Genomic DNA, 14,250 nt, shown 5'->3' on the forward strand with positions numbered 1-14,250 from the left:
GAAAGCAAATAAAGCTGAGGAGCAGGTCTGAGGTTTAATAAGAACAGGAGAGCTTGGGAGAAGGTTGATCTTTCCATCTAGGGTGCGCTGATATCCTAAGATTATGGCCTTAGTTAGTGTTACATGTGAAAATGTTGACTTTCTATATACTCCAGTACCTGCTGAAATGACCAACTTCTCTCTTTTCAAGGCTAGCACTCTCCTCTGCTCCATGAAAATGTGCATGATGAGATAATGCATACACCCCTTCAAGGATCTGCTACTACATAGTTTCCTGTACATCAGACCATATTGACAAATAACTTTTCAAGGTAAATTTCACCAATTAAGAAAGACAAAATATCATGAAGGAACCACAGGACCTAAACAACATATACTGGTAGGAAATGGAAGAATATCTATCTCTACTATCTATCTATCTATCTATCTATCTATCTATCTATCTATCATCATCTATCTATCTATCATCATCTATCTATCTATCATCTATCTATCTATCTATCATAAGATATTAACTTTCTAGATCAAAGGAGGCAGAATATATAGTTTAATAAGGGATAATTAATTAATGTATATTTGAAACATTTTCCTAGAATTAAACATTTAACATTCTGTTACCTTCCCCAGGCATGTTTCCTTCCTGTTGCTACCATAGATTTCAAAACCTTGGACAGAGTGAGGGTCTATTATGAGAATTGCCAAAATTGCCATGTCACATGATAAAAGAATAAATGAAAAGTTTCAGAATAATAGGCAAGCTAGAGAGAATACACAATGTAAGGCCAGAAAACTCCACAAAGAACTCTTGTCTCTAGGAGGGCCTAAATTTACCAAAACAATAAAAACAGTAAAATAAGCACCCATAAGAAGTTCAGTGTTGGATCTTCTCTGTAGATAAGAGCTAACTTTAGAAAACTCTATTATAGAATTGGACTCATTGATAGCAATGGAGACAATGACAGAATTCCAAAATTATAGAAGCCAGCTGGCAGTATATTACTGTCTGAAGCAAGACAGTAGAAATTGTAATATGAGTCAAGGTCGGAGGGATAGCCAGGGAGCCTAACTCACAGAGAGTTGTGGGGAAGATTAGAGAGCACAGTATCCTTAAGGGAAAAATAGATGGGCAACCACTCTAATATTTGTAATTTCCTTATCAATTTTTAGACCTGAGCCAGTTTTCCAACCTGATTGTCACTGACAAAGGAAGAGGTTTTGTCTCTAAAAGGACAGTTCCTGCAATACTAAATATATGATAATTCCCCAGACTTTCCCTTAGGAAATCTAAAGCCATTTGTCAGGTAATTATACAGTGAAAAAAGAAACTCCTCCAAGTTTTGAGGACGATTGAACACAGGATCCAGGCTAACATTTATACCGTTCATGTGAAGCATTAACATGGATCCCTTACTAGAATGGGTCATATGAGAGCCAAATAATAAATAAGAGTCCTGGCCCAGGTCTGGCTAGTGGATCCACTTGTTTGATGGATTCATCTGGTGATCCTTTTTTGGGTTCCAACTGTAAATCAAAATGGGCATATAGTTGGCAGTTTGCAACATCTCTTTATTAGTTCCTTAGTCAATGAGGTTACACTATTACAGTGGGGAAAACCAAGTAGAATTCTTTGAAACTCCCCCACTTACCATCTGAGTTAGGAAATAATATTTACCATAGTAAATATGAATCAATCAGAGACACCTGCAAAAATAATGATATAAGAGAATTTTAAAATATTCATATTTGTAAAAACTGTAAATTTTCTAAACATTACTATGTCACTATTTTACATACAACCAAGAAAGTATATAATTAAATCTAATTAATATTAATGGTAGCAAAATGAGAAAAATAAACACAAATGAATCCTATTAAGAGCAACTGCCAAATTAAATTTAAAATTTTATTAAAATAAAAACCAAAAATATTGCTTTACCAAAAAATTAAAAATAATTTAATAATAAAGAGCATAAGTTTTAATTACTTCATGCTATATAATAAATCAATTTTTAATATTTCAAATAAAGATGCCATTGTATTATATGAAATTGATAATATAATGGCCTTAGTACAAATAAATAAAATAAAAAAAACTTTAACTTTGACCAAAATTTTCACAAAAATTATTTATCCTAGTTAAAAAAAGAGATTTGACAAATATTTAAAAGTATAATTAAAGTGTGAATTGTTAACAATCAGTAAAAGTGCCTCATAGGAATGTAAAAGTAATGTACAATAGTAATAAGAATAACTAAATCAAAATGTTAGTGATAATTAGAAATTATTAAGTTAAAATTCTAATTATAAAATATAATGATTTAAACCTATGTTTTAATTTTATTATTACTAATATTTTCAACTTTTCCTGTCAAATACACTAATTGTATCAGCATGTATACTTTTTAATAAAACTGAATAATGAAATTTAATGGGCAAGAAGAGGATGAGGGCAGAAATACCAATGATATTGATCTGAATATGAGACAACTGCAGTCACAATAATGTTGACTTTTACTCTTTGGTCTATACAGAGTCATAGACTCTAAAGTTGAGTTATGATGTTGGCTGAGAATTTCATTAAACGCAAGGAAAGAATGAATTGAACACTTATTGAGTACCGAATGTTACTTACCAGATACCTAACTTATTATTTTCTTATTTAATACCAATAGCCATTAGTAACAATCACAAAAGCATCATTTTCATTTCATACATGAAAAAATTGAGGTTGAGTGAGATTAAATAATATGCTCAGTGTCAACAGATAGACATTTTTGGAATTGAGAGTCAAACAGGCTTGTTGAATTGGACAGTCCCTGTTTTCTTTATTAACCAAGATTTTTCTGTTTAAGTTCTTTCTAGTTTTCTTGTAAAGATAATAAATTATTTTCAAAAGCTACCTACAGCAGACACGCTATTTATGAGGGAAAAAGGTGGCATGGTACAATACAGTAAGTACATCACCCATCCACTGCAAGATGCAAAACAGGAGCCATATGGGGGGCAACCATATTAATATTATTGTTCTCTCCTGACTTTGAACAGTAGCTGCAGCTTGAGCCTTAAACAACTCAGAGCACAAGAGGTCCCAGGACATTGTACTTCGGTTATACGTAGCTAAATTTTGCTGTCACTGTTTTGGTAAAGATCTAAAACCTTGTGTTCTCTTCAGCACACCCTCGGGATGAGACAAATTTTCTGATTAACTGGCATTTCTCCCTCTCCTGAGTTCTGACATTTAGACGTTAAATACTCTTCTTATACTTTGCCTTTTCTCCAGCCATCTATTTAGATGACATCTTTCATACTTAAGTTAAAGTTCTTTGAGGATAGGTAGAGATTGAGCTTTTTACTCTTTTGTAGCTCTCACAAAATCCAGGTGTGCCTTGAGCACAACGGGAACCTAACTCATTGTTGATAGCTAAATTCATTGAAACTACAGGTGTTTGTTTGCTTTCAGCCACCAATCCTCACGATAATATATAATGTCATTTATTTTGTGCAGATGATACATTAGAAAATAACAATGTATAATAATGCAAGTCCCATTATTTAATGCTTTGTTGATACAGTCTTGATGATGTTAATAAAAACGTTGTATTGTCAGGAAGACAACTTTTGAGTTCATGAAATACAACCCCTTGTCATTTAGTTATTGAATGTAATTTGAACTGTTTTCCGCAAGCTCATAACCAGTATCAGCTTTTAACATTCAGCAGTAAAGCAGAAGCAGCAATAAAAATAAAACTTAATATTTTATTCAAAATATTATCATCAAATTATGACTATTCCATGAGACTGGAGAAGTCTTGGTTTCTTTTAAAATTATTTTCTTCCATTTCCTCAAAAAATTGTTTCTTAATAGATTTATTAATTTTTAGACACATGTAATTAAATTAATATCTCAGAAATTTTAATTTCTTATACAAGTTTTGCCTAAATTTTCATATAATAAAGACATTTTTTCCTGTTTCGTAGTATTTACATTTAAATGAAAGAAATGTAAAAAACATATAATGGAATTAACACTGACTTTTGGAGTTAGAAGGTCTGTTTTAGTGTAGTTTCTTCCGTTTCATAAAAATTAATCCTTAGCTAAATATTTTTTGTTTGTTTCCTTCAAAATTTAACACATCATTTACCTGGGATTGTTTGTGGAAGTTAAGAAATGCAGATGAGGTGAAAGTGATTTGCATGCTGCAAAATTTGCATATCAATTATTTAATTTTGGATATCAGGTATTTGACTATTGAGACTTAGGAAACAGCATAATTTTAGTAGTTTGTAAAATTTAATAGTGTTTAATCTTTCTTTTTTTTGGTAGAATTTTGTTGCAGTATTTTTTCCAATATTTTTAAATATGGTAAAACAGATGCAACATATAATTTACCATCTTATCATTTTAAAGTGTACAGTTCAATGGTATTAAATACATACATAATATTGTGCAAATATCACTAAGATCCGTCTTCCTAACATTTTTCATTTTTGGAAATCTGAAACTTTATACCCACTAAACAATGACTCTACATTTTCCCAGCCACTGCCAATGGCCATTCTACTTTGTGACTCTATGATTTGACTACTGTATGTATCTCATATAGGTGGACTCATGAAATACTGGCTTTTTGTGACTTACTTATTTTACTGAGCATAATGCCCTCCAAGATTATGTATGTTGTAGCGTATGTCAGAATGTCTTCTCTTTTTAAGGTTAAATAGTATTACCTGCATAATACATTACTACATTTACTACATTTTGTTTATTCATTCATTCATTGGTTGATGTTTGAGTTGCTTCTACATTTTAGCTATTGTGAATAATGCTGCTATAAACTGTTCTTTAGGGTATGTACTCAGAATAGGAACTGCTGGATTATATGACAATTCTATTTTTAATTTTTGAAGTAACATCTGTACCATTTTATATTCCCACCAACAGTGCACAAGAGTTCAGTGTTTTCACATCCTTTCCAGTGCTCATTTTCTGTTTTTCATTTGTCTATTTTTTAAAGTAGTCATCCTAATGGATACTAGGTAGTATCTAATTGTAGATTTCATTTGCATTTTCCTGATGTTTAGTGACATTGAACATTTTTTCATGTGCTTATTGACCATGTGTCCTTCTTCATCTTCTTTGGAGAAATGTTTATTCAAGTCCTTTGCCCATTTCTGAATTTTGTTGTTTGATTTATGTGATTGAGTTTTGAGAGTTCTCTACATATTCTGTATATTAACCCATTATCAGATGTATGGTATGTAAATATTTTCTCCCATCCTATGGGTTACCATTTTACTCTATTGATAGTGTCTGTTGAAGCACAAATTTTATTAATTTTTATGATGTCCAACTGTCTATATTTTATTTTGTTGCCTGCGCATTTGGAGTCATATTTTTAAAGTCAATGCCAAATTTAGTGTTGTGAAGCTTTGCACTACATTTTCTCCGGAAAAGTTTTATAGTTTCAGTCTTACATTTTAGTCTTTGACCATTTGAATTCATTTTTATATATGGTGTTACAAAAGGGCTCAACTTACCATTTTGCATGTAAATGTCCAGGTTTTCCCTGCACCATTTGTTGAAAACACTATTGTTTCTTTCATTGAATAGCGTTGGTACTCTCATCAATAATTATTTGATATTGTATATGTAAATGTTTATTTCTAGGATCTCTACCTATTTCATTGGTCTATATGTCTGCCTTTATGCCAGTACCATAACATTTCGATTACTGTAGCTTTGTAGTGAATTTTGAAATCAGGAAATACGAACCCTCCAGCTTTTTTTCTTTTTCAATATTATTTTGACTGTTCAGTCTCTTGAGACTATTTATGCAAAATAGATCATTGGTATTTTGATAGGGATTGCATTAAATCTGCAGATCACTTTGGGTAGTATAAACAGCTTAATATTAAATCTTTCAATGGATAAATACAAAACATGCTTTTATTTATTTATGTCTTCTTCAATGTTTTTTGGCATTCTTTTCCAGTTTTTATTGTACAAAACTTTCACCCCCTTGGTTAATACCTAAGTATTGTATTCTTTACATACTAATATACACTGAATTATTTTTATAACTTTCTTTTAAGAATGTGCATTATTTTTATGTAAAAATGAAACTTCTTTGGTGGTAACTTTGTATCTTGCTACTTTGCTGAATTCATGTGTTACTTCTAACAGTTTTTTTCTGAACTCTTTAGAGTTTTCTAGAGATAAGATCATATCATCTGCAAACAGATAATTTTATTTCGTTATTTCCAACTGGATGCCTTCATTTATTTTTCTTGTGTGATTACTCTGACTAGAACTTCCTGTACTATGCTGAATAGAAGGGATAAAACTAGTCATGCTTGCCTTGTTCCTGATTTTAGAGGAAAAGCTTTCAGTCTTTCACCATTATGATGATCAGTGTGGGTTTTTAAAAATATATGACTTTTATTAGGTTGAGGTAGTTTTCTTCTATTCATAGTTTGTTGTTTTTATCATAAAAAGTGTCAATTATGTCAAATGCTTTTCTGCATCAGTTGAGATGACCGTGTGTGTGTTTTTTTCATACTTGGAATGTGGTGTATTACATTAATTATATATGATGAGTCATTATTGCATTCCAGAAACAAATCTCAAGTTGTATAATACTTTGAATTTGAATTTTAGTATTTTCTTAAATTGTATAGTACTTTGAATGAATGTGGTGCTGAGTTTGGTTGCTAGTATTTTTACATCAATGTTCACATTAAACACTGGTCTATAGGTTTCTTATAATGTCTTTGTTGGGTTTCAATAGCACGCTAATGTGATTTCTTCTTTTATTTATTGATTGTTTAAGAACGTGTAGTTTATTCATTATTTTATCTCTGACAATCTCTGCTTCTAAATTAGCATGTTTAGACTATTTGCATTTAAAATGATTGTGGCTATAGTCAGATTAATAACTATAAAGTTTGTTAATGCCCTTAACAAATTAACAGTAGTTACTTTAAATGTCCTGCCTGATAATCCCAAAGTGTGTGTTTTATTGAAGTTTGGTTCTTAAGCTTGCTTTTTTAAAAAAAGAAATTAACACTCCTGCAGTGGTCCATTCTCACATTGCTATAAGAACCGCCCGAGACTGGGTAATTTATAAAACAAAGAGGTTTAATTGACTCACGGTTCCGTATGACTACGGAGGCCTCAGGAAGCTTACAATCATGGCGGAAGGGAAGAAGAGGCAGGCACCTTCCTCACAAGGTGGCAGGAGAGAGAATGACCAAAGGAGTAACCTATCAAACACTTATAAACCATCAGATCTTGTGAGAACTCACTATTATGAGAACAGTATAGAGAAACCTCCCGAATGATCCAATTACCTCCACCTGGTCTCTTCCTTGACACACAGTAATTATGGGAATTACAATTCAAGATGAGATTTGGGTGGGGACACAAAGCCTAACCATATCAATACCTAATAATGTTTGGTTGAAAGCTGGACATGATGTATCGGGTAACAGTAACTGAGCTAAACAGGCTTTAATGAAAGGTTTTATGTTAGCCTGGCTTGGCGCTGGGCTGTATTTAATGTTGGGGTTATATGTACCACAGATTTCAAATTCCTCTGGTGACCTTATTTTTGTCTCCCCTGTTGATTTTGGGGTCCCTTAAGTACTACTCTCATAAAGTGTGTGTCTTGCAGCTATTTCAGCTATAATCCACTGTTTTTCTACTGAGTCTTTACTGGCCTGGGGTAAATTGTGGGGTAGAGGAAAGTGTGTAATCTTATTATTAAATATCATTCTTTTAATGTATCTATCTATTTTCCTGTGCTGTGACTTTCACAAGTGTTTCTTAGCTTTTCTTCTTCCCTTAGGTGAAACAGAAAATCTAGAGGATTTTAGAGTGGAGAAATTACCTTTTCTTAAGGTGGAATAGGCTCTATGGTTTCTCTGGGGAGTAAGCCTTTGTTATGGAGAAGACTTTGGGCGTATTTCAGAACTGTTTATTTTCCCCTCTCTCTGCCAGAACCAATAGGAGATTATTCTCAGATATTTACTACGGATTCTTGGAGAGATTGTCCATAAATATATATCCCACCCACCTGAAAACTGCAGCCCCTAGTTTATCATCCTTACACTAGTCCACACTTTGCATCTAGTAATTTGTTAATTTGTTCAGATTGTCAGAAGTGTTTGAACCAGAGGAACTCCATTTTGTATAGGGGCTGGATAAAATGAGGCTGAGACCCACTTGGCTGCATTCCCAGAAGGTTGGGCATTCTAAGTCACAGGATGAGATAGGAGGTGGGCACAAGATATAAGTCGTTAAAGAGGCCCACGAAACCCACCAAAACCAAGATGGCGATGAAAGTGACCTCTGGTTGTCCTCACTGCTCATTATACGCTAATTATAAGGCATTAGCATGCTAAAAGGCATTCCCACCAGCACCATGACAGTTTACAAATGCTATGGCAATGTCAGGAAGTTACTCTATGTGGTCTAAAAAGGGGATGAACCCTCAGTTCTGGGAATTGTCTGCCCCTTTCCCAGAAAACTCATGAATAATCCACCCCTTGTTTAGCATATAATCAAGAAATAACCATAAGTATAATTAGTTGAGCAGCCTACATCACTGCTCTGCCTGTGGAGTGGCCATTCCTTTTTTCCTTTATGATTTTAATAAACTTGCTTTAAGTTTATGGACTCACCTCCAATTCTTTCTTGCACGAGGTCCAAGAACCTTCTCTTGGGGTCTTGACTGGGACTCCTTTCTGGTGAAAAAGTTACCATTCATGTTTTCCGATCAGTGTAAGAAGACAGGGAGAGTCTCCAGGAACTATAAGAATGTAATCAACTTGAGCAATCCAGTCTGTTTTATGGCTTTGCAGCCTGTTTTTGTAACCACTCAATGAGTTCTTGCCCACTGCTCAGATGGAGCCAATTTATGAAGACAGGGGAATTGCCATAGAGAAAGAGTTTAATTCACACAGAGCCAGCTAAATGGAAGACCAGAGTTTTATTACTCAATTTATCTCTCCCAAAATTTGGAGACTGCATTTTTTTAAGGATAATTTGGTGAGCAGTGGGCCAGGGAGTTGGGAGTGCTGATTGGTCAGGTCGGTGACAAAATTGGGAGGGTCAAAGTGGGTACTTTTTTCTGTCTTCTGTTCCTGGGTGGATTCACAGAACTGGTTGAGCCAGATTACAGGTCTGCGTGGTGCCAGCTGGTGCCTCAGAATGCAGGACCTAGAAAGTATCTTAAGCACCAATCTTAGATTTTACAGTAGTGATTATTCCTGAGAACAACTGGGGATGTTCTGAATCTAGTGGTCTCTGGCTGCATGACTTCTAAACCATAATTTCTTATCTTGTGGCTAATGTGTTAGTCTTACAAAGGCAATCTGATCACAGGCAAGAAGGGGGCTTGTTTGGGAAAGGGCTGTTACAGTCTTTGTTTCAAAGTTAAACTATAAACGAAGTTCTTCCCAAAGTTAGTTCAGCCTATGCCCAGGATAACAAGGCAAGTTGAGGGTTAGAGGTAAGATGGAGTCAGTTAGGTTAAATCTCTTTCACTGCCATAATTTTCTCACTGTAATAATTTTTTTAAACGGTGGTTTCATTTTTCCCCAAACTCTGTGTAGAATGTGTTCACCTAATTGGCTGGAACAAGCTCCTAACAGATCTCAGCAAATTACATATTAACCGAAGTAAACTTTTCCTATTATCATGCTAAAATCTCCACCCTATGAAGAGCAACAGCTTCATTATCATAACATGCAACCTATGTGCCAGCATAATGACTTACTGCATCTGCCCCACTGGGACCTCTCCTCTACATGCAATGATGCACCCTCTCCCCTCTCACTGCCCCAGGAAACCCTCCTTCAAGGAGACACTGCCTTGGAGAATACACCCCATGCACTCCTTACTTGTGGAGAGTAATAAAACTCCTATTGATCAAAACCTGCATTCTTGTGGGGAGAGTCATTTGTTACTCCAGGTAAATGAACCCCCTTTTTTTGGTAACATTCATTTAAGGTTCTATGAGATTCTTCTCCTGGTAAGCAGATCTCAGCTCTGATTCTCTGCATGGGCACTTTTTTAAGGATTTCCAGATTTCAAGGTAACAATTTGCCCAACAACCTCAGCTCTTCAAGAACCACCATTGATTTTCAGTTTGTACAATCATTTCTTGTTAGAAGAATATAAGTGATGACCATTAAGCTCTTTAAAATTGCAGCTGAAGTTGGAAATCCACTAATACTGATTCGTTAAGTGTTAGCTTTTATCTTTTATAAAATTTGCTTCTGCCTCTGTGAATTTAATTTTTGTCTATGCGACATTTTATTTTTCTTCTATTAATTTTTCAGTTACTTGATAAAAAAAGCTCTTGTAATTTAATTCCTTTGTACATCCACTTGTTGGCATTTGAAACATCCTTACATTAAATTCTCATGCTACTCCTCTTTCTCTTGCCAAGTGAGAGCCAGCTCAGCTTACACTTGTCAGGAAGCTTCCATTTCCACATTTAACCAATTTAACCATCTATGTTCTGCTTTTCTCTATCTGTTGAGCAGGTGCACTTCTGTGAGTTCCTTAACCCTACATTTCAGTCTTGCTTAGTGGGGCTCAAGGGTCTCAGCTCCTGCCATGGTGCCTGGCACCTAGTAACACAGTTGATGTTCAGCTGTTACAACATGAATAATCATCATCCAGCAGTAATTATTCACAAAAGTTGGTTAAAATAATATAACTTTATTATAATATGACTATTTTCCAAATTTTTTTTGAGAATGAAGATGATAGGGAAAGGCACCTGTTAACCTAAAAATATAGGCCATTTAAAAGTCTCTTGTTTTTCTGTTGTCAACAAGTTCAATGTTCACACTGTGCTTTTGAACTATAAACCTGAGTAAAGTACAAGAAACATCTCATTCAATTCTCTCAATTTTGAGTTCACTCATTTTAGAGATAGAAAAGTGAGCCCCAAAGAAACAAAGTTAGTAGCAGAGACTGCACAATCCCATGATTTATAAACCAGTACTCTTTCATTCTATCACCTTGCCTTCTGACACCTCTGAATAATTTGCTAGTTCTAGACAGATAAATGGAGGCTATGGATTGCTACAATTTTTAGTCAAGGCAGACTGGACCAATAACGTTAACAACAATATCCCCCACAGAATTATTTATTACAACTATTCCCTGTTTTGTTCTGCATCAGCAGGTCCATCTGGCAGTAAAGGATTGACCAGGTGTTCTGGGAAAAGTTGGCACACAAATACCTTGAACACTGTGATGTGAGCAGGAGGGGGAGATATTTTCAATGAGAGAAAATTAGATTATTCTTGATATGTATAAAGGTGCAAGACATTTTTAGGGGATAGCAATTATGAAACATCTTTTTGCTTTATTTGTAGAGGTTTTTTGGCTTGGTTTATAAAACCAGAATGAAGTATAAATATTCAAGGGAACTAGAGTGTCATCCGTATTAGTGTAGAGAATAAACAAAAATCTAGGTAGACATCCTTGAAAATTTGCAGTAAAATAAAAAAGTCATATCTCATCCAAACCATTTGTTATTCTAAAGAAAATAATAATAACAAAACCTCTCTCTTGATTAGTCTTGATTAGTTGGTACCTGACTCAGGGTTTTCAATCAGATGCTCAGAATATAGTTTACAAGTGACCTTTCCCTTACTAAATTGAATTTTGTGGCCTGAATTAGTTAATCCTTCTCCCAAAGTGAGCAATTTCCTGTGTATTTTAGCTTATCAAAGACAATGAATGTATTAAGAGGGCAGAATTCATTCTAATACTGCAGAACTTAGACTGAATAACAAATGTAGTACAAGTCCACTGAGGTTTCAAGCAGCCACTAAGTAGCTGTCACCAGGCAAAGAGAATGTTTCTTTGTGTAGTGAGTCTGTACACATTAATGAGAAACGTCCATTGCTGGCACCCGCGGTCTGCAATGCCCTTGACTTTCATTATGTAAGAATTAATTCCACGGCAAAGGGCTTTTATCAAGCTTGAATGTGCATACAGGAGTCCCCCATTATTTGTGGAACATATGATTTTAGGCCCCCAGTGGATGCCTGAAACCACAGATGGTACCGAATCCTATATCCACTATGTTTTCTCCTATATATACAGACCTATGATAAAGTTTAATGTATGTTAGGCACAGTAAGATATTAAAACAATAATAATAAATTAGAAAAATTATAACAACATACTGTAGTAAAGTTTTTTTTTTCTTTCCTTATTAAATCAAGAATTTTCACCCTTTCACTTAAAGGAAGAAATTTACAGCTTCTCTTTGGCATATCCCAAGTACCAGCATCATTGTTCTTGCTCTTTGGGGCCATTGTTAAGTAAAATAAGAGCTATTTGAACACAAGTGCTGTGATACCTCAACAATGGATCTGAAAACTGAGACGACAACCAATTAACTAAGGGGCAGGTGGGCAGCAGCTTAGAGAGTGTGGAGCTGCTGGACAAAGGAATATGAATCTTATCATTTCTGGGTAGAACATAGTTGGATGGTGCAAGATAGTATTACACGGCAGAAAACAACATGCAACTTAAAACTTATGGATTGTTTATTTCTGGAATTTTCCATTTAATATTTTTGAACTGAGGTTAACCCAAAGCATGTGTAACTGAAACTGTAGAAATTGAAATCATGGATAAGGAGGAACTACTGCTGTCTGATATATTGTAAAATAGCCAACCACACAATGTTTCCATACAGTTTTAAGACCGAAAAAAATAATAATTTTCTAAGATTTGGTTAATTTTTATTTAACATTTATATTTATGTATTTTAACCTTTTCATCATAATTGCCTACATTTTCTTTAACCTGTTTCATTTTGAACATTACTTAGTGATTTTAGAAAAAACGACTAAAATGTTAAATCAAAATTGACGAATCTACTATTTAGAAACAACATTGACATGCATACCTTTCTTTTATATATGAACATATGTGTTCCTTCACATCTTTTCTAAATATGAATTTTATTATAACTGTTTTGTAACCTTTCTCCAACAAATTATTTGCTGTTTTTTAACTTTATTAACGGATAAAGATCTTAAACAGTAATTATCTTAAAAAACAAGAAAACATAAATTCAATTTAAAAAGCATCCAAATTACACTTATATATATTTCAATATGAAATAATTTAATAATTCCTTGGAATGAAAGATGTCAAGCTCTTAGCATCCATATTTCTTCAACATCTTCTCTCTTGACCTGCTAATTTTGTTGCCCAGACTATTTTAAGTTTGATAGCAATCATAACACTATATTATCCAGTTATATTTCCACCAGGATTTATTCTTGTCTTTATATTTAAGTAAATTTAATATTCATTACCAATAAATCACCAAGGCTTCTCCATCCTCAAGTTCTTTATATTATTTTTTAGGTCATTGAATTTAATCACCAAGAATTTTTCTTCAGAATTACTCATTTTATATTTTCTGACTCTTTTATATTACAGAATGTCAGCCAGTTGCTTTAATTCTTTTACGACTATTGAGATGGGTGTCATATTCTTGGATCACACTTCCTTTTTTTCAAGACTTGGCAATCACTGCTTGACTTATTTTCTGGCAAAGAATGTTTCTGTAGAGAAATCTAAAGGCTAGCTTGATTTTACCCTTATAGCTAATGTTTTCTTACTACTTATGATCTAAAAATTATTTACTTTAAAGTTCACTGGTTTTGGTGTATATAATATGAATCTCAATTTTGGCTTATCTTTATCAACTTTCTTGGTATGTGATATATCCTGAATTCTTAAAAAATTGTTCTGTATATTTTTCCTGTGAATTTAGTTTCTATATAATTTAAAATTTTTTTTCCAAGGTATCTCTCTGAATATCATTTGTATTGTTTACTTCAGGGACATCAATTACCTTATGTTGCATCATTTTTGATTTTTATATAAATAATATTCTGTATATTGATTTAATATTTTGACTTTCCTTCTATGTTCGCTATGATTTCTGAAGGCTTTTCCTCATAACAGCAACTTGATTTTCAATTGCACTCATTCTGTTTCTTTCAGTTTGTATCTTTCTGTGTTTCAGTTTGTTGACTTCTGTTACTATCTTTACATTACACATCTTTTAGGTAGTTATTTTGTGCTGTGATTTTATATAAGTAATTTTATTATTTTCTTTAATAACTCAATGATTTTAAGGAAGTTGTCTGTTGTTTGCCGTTTGTTTTTGCTTCTGCGATTTTATGTAATGCAATTAC

This window comes from Nomascus leucogenys, chromosome 25, assembly GCF_006542625.1.
Source record: "Nomascus leucogenys isolate Asia chromosome 25, Asia_NLE_v1, whole genome shotgun sequence".
Lineage (NCBI taxonomy): Eukaryota > Metazoa > Chordata > Mammalia > Primates > Hylobatidae > Nomascus > Nomascus leucogenys.